The 7,590-nt window shown below is 36.2% G+C and overlaps 1 pseudogene; it reads left to right on the top strand.

Annotated features, from left to right (window-relative positions):
• Window positions 1-1,056: 1,056 nt before the first annotated feature.
• On the top strand, window positions 1,057-3,005 carry LOC145120961 (pentatricopeptide repeat-containing protein At2g37310 pseudogene; annotated as a pseudogene).
• The last annotated feature ends 4,585 nt before the right edge of the window (window positions 3,006-7,590 follow it).

Below are 7,590 nucleotides of genomic sequence, written 5' to 3'. Positions count from 1 at the left end.
TATGTTTTTTTTTAATTTTTGTATGTAAAAATCATTTTATTGTTTATTATATTTATATAATTACGTAAAAATTATTCTATATAATTAATATATGTAAATATATATAATTTATTAACGGGACCCCCATGGGGTTTTCGGGATGAGACTGTCACCCCCGTCCCCAGTGGCGAGTCTAGAACATAAAACTATATGGTTTACTATTTTATTAAAATCCATAAAAAAGTTCAAAAAATACTAATTGTGGTTCATTTTTTAATTCTATTTCCTTTTATTCTTATCTAATTTCAAATACAGTGGGCCAAACGAATTCAATTTTTGGGCTAATGAATAAATGAAATATAAAACGTTACGAGCTTTCAATTCTTATTAGCTAGGCCAGTAAAAAGAATTAAGATAGGTCACAAACCATTATTATATATAATTAATAATAAAGAACTTAAAATTAGGTAGGTCAAGTTACCTACCTTAACATTAATGGGACTCGTCCATGTCCGTCCCCGCCCCTGAAATTAAAACGGGGGTTAACTATGCCCCTCCTGATTTTTTTCTATCTTTCTATCCCATATTGGATGGGGCTTCCACCAGATCTGGGTATCATGTGACTTTTTAACATCCCTAATTGAAGATGTTGTGACTTTTAACTCATTATCTATTCGATACGACTCCTTATATCTCTTGGGCAACCCGTTCATAATCAACCAACGAAATAAATTCAAATGAATTTCCATTTTTGTCCAGGAAAAAGTAGCTTTTGACATTCGAGTACTTCGTGTGCCTTCCATATTTCACCTTAGGACTTCATCGGTGTTTTGTTTAAGATTAATTTTAGAGGCAACCTTAGCATCCGATCGCCTCCCGCTAAGATTATATGAAAATATTAGAGACAACCTTAACATCGGATCACCAGGGCCCGTTAGTCATAGTATTTACCAAGTATTTTTATCCTTATTATTGGTTGTCGTTATCTTGTATTTAGTTAACATAAGTTGCATGCACCCTAAGCTTCCTTGGACGCCAAGCTAGGGTTGCGATGCATATTAAATGTGTATACACTCATAATCAATGGAAGAGAAAAGCCATAATGTTCTCTCACTTTGGGTGTGAGAGGCTTCTTTAAACTTGATGTAAGCATCGGTCCAAGCGAATGAGATTCACAAAACTTTTGAGTATTCAAATTCCACCCGCCACTGCGCAAACCATACACCACCACCACCACCATATCCCCAATGGGCTCAGCCTCATTCAACGCCACACCAACCACCGTCTCATCCGCCAATCCAAGCTCCTCCATGCCAAATTCATCCTCTCCACCGTCACTCTCGACAACTTCTTGGCTTCAAAACTCAGCACTTGTTACTCTAAAACCTACAACCATTTCGAAGCCCACAACGTGTTCGCCGAAATTCCCAACAAGAACACTGATCATACACCGAAGCTTTTACGGAGTTTCTTATCTGCCTCCTCGATGTCTGTAAAACCAGATTATTACACCGTTACATGTTTGTTAAAAGCTTTACCCTCGTTGGGTTATTACAAATCGAACTTCACTAAAACAGTCCATTGTTTTATCATCCGAAACAGGCTGGACTCCAATATCTTCTTTGTAAACGCTTTGATAATATTCTATTGTAGGTGTAAAGATATGGTTACAGCAAGAAGCTTGTTTGATCATGCACCTGAGAAAGATCTCGTGTCCTGGAATTTCATGATGGCAGGGTATTCACAAGGAGGGTTCTATGATGAATGCAAGGAAATATATTTTCAGATGTTGGGCTTACAAGACATAACACCGAATGAATTCACAGTAATCAGCATCCTGCAAGCATGCGAACAGTCAAAAGATCTTGATTTAGGAATGAAAGTTCATAGATTTGTTATAGATTACGAAATCAAAAAAGATCTCCCAGTTTGCAATGCGTTTATCAGGATGTATGTGAACTGTGGAGGCATCGCCATGTACTATGCACAACAACTGTTCGAAGAAATGTCTGAGAAAGATGAGAGTAGCTATGGCTTTATGATATCAGGATACATGCTACATGGTTTTGTAGAAAAAGCCATGGATCTTTTCAGGGAAATGAAAAAACCAGGGTTTATTACATGGAATGCTATGATCTCAGGTCATTTTCAGAACAATCAGTATGAAAAGGTAATCGATTTACTTCATGAGATGCAAGATGAACACAGAGTCAAACCAAACGCTGTAACACTCAAACATTTTTCCTACACTTTCACATTTATCAAATCTAAAAGGATCAAAAGAGACACACGCGTATGCAATCAGAAACAGTTATGACACAAACATTTATGTATCATCTGGGATTATTGACACCTATGCTATGTTAAGTTTTCTCAATGGGGCCCGAATAGTATTTGACCAATCAGAAAAGAGAAGTGTAATCATATGGAGATCAATAATTTCAGCATACGCATCACATGGAGATGTAAATACAACATTTTATTTAATCAATCAAATGATAACAGAAGGTATATATCCGGATCACGTGACCTTCACATCTATATTATCAGCTTGTGCTCAATATGGATTTGTAAATGAAGCTTTTAGGGTATTGGAAAGTATGTGGTGTAAATATGGTATTCAGCCTTCAATGGAGCATTATGAATGTATGATAGGTGAATTATGTCGAGCATTGAAGCTATATGAAGCTGTGGAGTTGATAAAGAGAATGCCTTTTGAGCCTAGTGAAAAAGTTTGGGATGCATTGTTTAATGGGGCTTCGGTTTGTGGTGATGTTGAAATTGGGAGACTTGCTTTTGATCATTTGATTGAAATTGATCCGATAAATAAGGAAAGATATGGAAGATGGGATGAGACTAATGATCTTAGGGAGGAAATGGCTGGATTTGGGATGGGGGTTTGTAGAAACGCAAACTTGCCCATTTTTTCTTTTTGATCCTTAATTACGAGAGATGATTTTCATTTTTTTTGCTGTTATATTTTGGCAAATTGTAGGAAATAGGAACAAAGTTTACTTTTTCTGATACACATGCAAACACAAGGTCCAAATTACTAGGTTTTGAATGATAAAATTCGAGAATGTTCACCACATTTGGAGAGAAGCAAATTAATTTCAAATTCGGTGCTTTGATCACGGCATTACACCCATTAAATAAGAGAAACAAACCATTGACTCTAGGTGACTAAAAAAGGAAATACACCAATTAAAATAGCTAAATACTTTGACAAATTCTCATTTACATGAATGGTTCTCTTGATTGACTCTTAACCATAGATAAATGCAAGGCCTCTTTGAGCAAATCAAATGCTCTTGTTGTTGCTTCCGACCACTCAAATGCATTATGCATCATTTTTTAATAAGTCGGTCAGGGGGTTTGTAATAGATAACCGATTATCCCATTTTGAGGTGTTGAATTATTGGAATTTGGTTTATCTTATTTGGATAACCGTTATTGCTTAATTATATTTTAACATATGCTCAGAGTGAAGACTTTATAAGGATTTTATAGAAGATATCAATGTCTTTTTTTTTTTCTTTCGTCTCTCACCACGTTCCACCTTCATCACCAAACAAACGCCTTTCATTTTGTTTTGTTAAAAGAGGGTGAGATTTAGGGCTTTTCAAGAGAAACTCGAGAAACCACAAACTCTAAAATTGAAATTGTTAATGATTTTTGCAATTTCTTAGGTAGAAGGGTAATTGGGGAAAAAAACATTCAAAGAGCTTAAGGTAAACGAAACCTTTTTCTATCTCTTCCTTTAATATTGATCTGATGAATCAAAGATAATTATATATGAATTCCAAACTTTGATTTAGGAAACTGATATAGGAAGGGATATTAATTGATTGCGTAAGCATCCATCAAATGAAGTAAGAACACTGGTGAAGTACCTTATGAGGTTAGTCTTTTTGAAGATCAACAAATATGGAAAATTAAATACCATTTTGTTGTTTTTCATTGTTATAGAAAATGGAAAGAATTGGTGGATGATTGGGTTGGCTCATCCCACACTGATCTTCAATATTCTCCTCTAACAGATAACACTTATTTTAAGAATCAGTTCATGACTTCATTCCGCTTCAATTATAATTGATTTCATAATTGGTTGATGCTTAGAGATGGAAACTCGCCTTTAATGCAAAATGTACCAATGAAAAGTCAACAACAGGTGAAACAGAGAATATAAGAGTTTTGCTTTCTTTAAATCATAACCATCTAATAATTCAACTTTCTCTACATATCCTGCTTTCGGAAATGTAGTTCATCTATTTGATAAAATAGTTGAACTGATTACAACGGGTATTATCTGAAGAACTAATGAAGAAATAACATTATAAACGAAAGGTTCTTAGAGGGAAAACCAGGCGGAAGGAATTACTCATGAAAGAGTGTCAGTGTCCGTCTATTAATGGATATAGTCAAAGGTGCAGCTTTTGGTACTTTGCCAAGTACTCAATTCTGCCATTCTATAATAGAGATAAATGAAAGGATGATACTATAAGTTAGTAATAATAATGAAAGTAAGTTGCTATTTCTTGCATTTAATTTTCGTTGCATCCAAGAAATTTGAACTTACTCTCATTAGCTTTCATATGTTAACATGAATCAGAGGTTAGTCGATTAGGCTACATGATTGAGTGGTATGTATTGTTGGCGGGTTTACCAATGGCAACTAACTTGGAAGTAGTTGTTCCCACTTTGTTTTGTATGGACACGTACTCTTATGTAGTGTATGAAATCCTAATATATATATATATATATATATATATATATATATATATATATATATATATATATATATATATATATATAAGACCTTCACTTTCATATACGTTTTATTCTAAAAGTATTTCTAAATTTTCATTTAAAACAAAGAACGTAACATTATGTAGTGTATGAACACGTACTCTTATGTAGTGTATGAAATCCTAATATATATATATATATATATATATATATATATATATATATATATATATATATATATATATATATATATATATATATATATATATATATATATAAAAGACCTTCACTTTCATATAAGTTTTATTCTAAAGTATTTCTAAATTTTCATTTAAAACAAAGAACGTAACATTATGTTTAGCACCAACATAAGACACAGAAAACACATTAATTAACCGATTAGTAAACCTCTAAAAACATACTTTACTTCCAATACAAATGAAAGAGGCGCGATGTAACATCCTAAAATTTATAGATAAAATTTTCATTTTTAAATCATTTCAAAACATTCAGTAATCATGTCAAAACAACCAAAAGTGTATCATAGGGTAATAATATCAGAGTATAAGTCCGAAAATCACATAATGCGGAAAACATGGGCGGATGTGGTGCGATCAAGTCAGGTCCTTCCTTTTCGAGATGGAAGTACCCGAAACATAAATTGAAACTCATAAGCACAAAGCTTAGTGAACTTCCCCAAAATACCCCATGTCATACATACATAACAGTCAAGCATATATGGATGCTTGCAACCCCTTCAGTCTCTTTTAACCGGTATTGGGTATATTTCAACCCCTTCATTCTCTTTCAACCGGTACTGGGTATATTTCAACCCCTTCAGTCTCTTTCAACTGGTGTTGGGTATATTTCAACCTCTTCGGTCTCTTTCAACCGGTATCAAGTCTATTTCACCCCTACCACTACCACATAATATCATAACAAAAGAATCACAGAGACATCAAGCAAATACAGGCATAACGGACAATTGTCATGATGACAATCATCACACTACAAGCATAAACGAGTGGGTCGGCATTGGTGTTTTCGACCCACGAATACAGTGAAGGAAACTCACCTAGATCAAAAGATAGCAAATCCCACACCCGAGTTTGTTGTACAATGGCTCCTTACACCGAACATAATCAATACCAACCTTAGTTACTAGCTAAGGTTAAGCTCATAATCATAAGACCCAATAATGGCCCAAGCCCAAACTAGGTCCACTAATAACCCAGGCCCAAACTAAAGGACCCTAAGACCCAACTTAAGCCCAAGAGCTCCAAGATGGCCTAAAGCCCAGAAATGATCCAATACCATAAAAAGTCTAAGGCCCAAACCCAACAATGCAAAAGCCCAACTAAACTCGAGCCTAAAACTGCAATAGCCTACAGACGGATGTACGCACGACGTACCTGGCTCGTACCCCTGACATACATAGCTGATCTAGAGTCGGGGTGTTGGCCCAGTACGCTCTGTGTGCCCAGGAGTACACCCGACATACTGGTCGGACAGCCAAACCCACCCCAAAAGACTTAACTCATTAAGCTTATAATGTCCAAACTTCAAGTCAGCATCAGAACAAGGTCTTAAACCCAATAGTTGAAGACTTTAAGCTTTTGCATGGCCTAAAAAGGGCCCAACACCAAACTTAGGCTTTCTAACACATCAAAATGTCCAATAACTCACTTCAACGTGCTTAATCCCTTAAGACTTTAAGTCCAACTCCCAGATCTAATTCTAAGGGACATCTCAAGTCATAAAGTTCCTGACTTTATGACTTTGCATGACTTATGGTGTCCAAACCAAGGCTCTAGATTCATAACTTCACCATAAAGGCCACTAACTCATGCATGGTTGGTCCACAACCATCAAGATGTAAACTTTATGAATAAGGGACCTCAAAACATCAAAAAGGGAAACCTAAAACTTCTGGAGTAGCTTTTACTCACAAGCACCAACTCATGGGACAAAATATGCTCATAACATAACCTAAGCTTGATCTATATGAAGGAACCATCAAGATTGAGACTTTATACCTCTGGAAGATATAGAAAGGCAAACCAAGCCTGAATCTACAAGCTCCAAGCAATCCAACCCCCCGTCAATAAAGTCATTCTTATTCAATGAGCACCAAAATACACAAAATCTCACCAAGGACTCAAGTATCAATCTAATGGAAGCTAGGGTTTCAAATTTAGGGTTAGAGAGGTGTAACACCCCAAGTTCAGAAGTTCAAGAAAGGAAAGAAAAACCACAAGTCAAGAGGTCTACTTGTCGAGTCCGGGGAGGAACTCGACGAGTAGGAGCGCGTTTTGGGTCGCGGGTTTAGTGACCTACTCGAGGAGTCGGTAAACCGACTCGGCGAGTTGGTCACGGTTTGAGAAACCCTAAATTCAGAACTTGGCACCCTATTTAAGCATCTTATTCTCCTCCTCTTGGTTCCATTCCCAGCCCCATTGTCCAGAACTTAACCCACGAAACCCTAGATCATTTAGTGAGTGTGTGAGCCATTCTTGGGTATTTTGGTGTTCTTGGAGGCTAGAAGAATAAGAAGGAGATTGCAGATTCAAGGAGGAACTTGTAGATCCAGCAACACCATTTCATTTCCATCATTTTTTGGTGATCAAGTCTTCATCTTGGCTTATAGTCTCTTAGATCTAATTATGTCCACTTTATGAGAGTTTTGGTTCATGGAGCTTGATCTATGGTACAAGGATGTCCCAAGCAAAGATCCTTTCAGATCTGGGGTCCCTAAGAGTGGCTAGGGCATAAAGGTGAAAGCTTTATGCCATTAGAACTCCCCATGCAAGGTTTAAGAGGTTGTTATGGCCTTTTGAGCAAAAAAGGCCATACATGGGTGTA

This window comes from Lactuca virosa, chromosome 6 (assembly GCF_052849685.1).
Source record: "Lactuca virosa cultivar CGN04683 chromosome 6, Lactuca_virosa_CGN04683_v6, whole genome shotgun sequence".
Classification (NCBI taxonomy): domain Eukaryota; kingdom Viridiplantae; phylum Streptophyta; class Magnoliopsida; order Asterales; family Asteraceae; genus Lactuca; species Lactuca virosa.
Note: the sequence above shows the minus strand (reverse complement) of the source record. Positions and strands in the feature narration are given on the sequence as shown.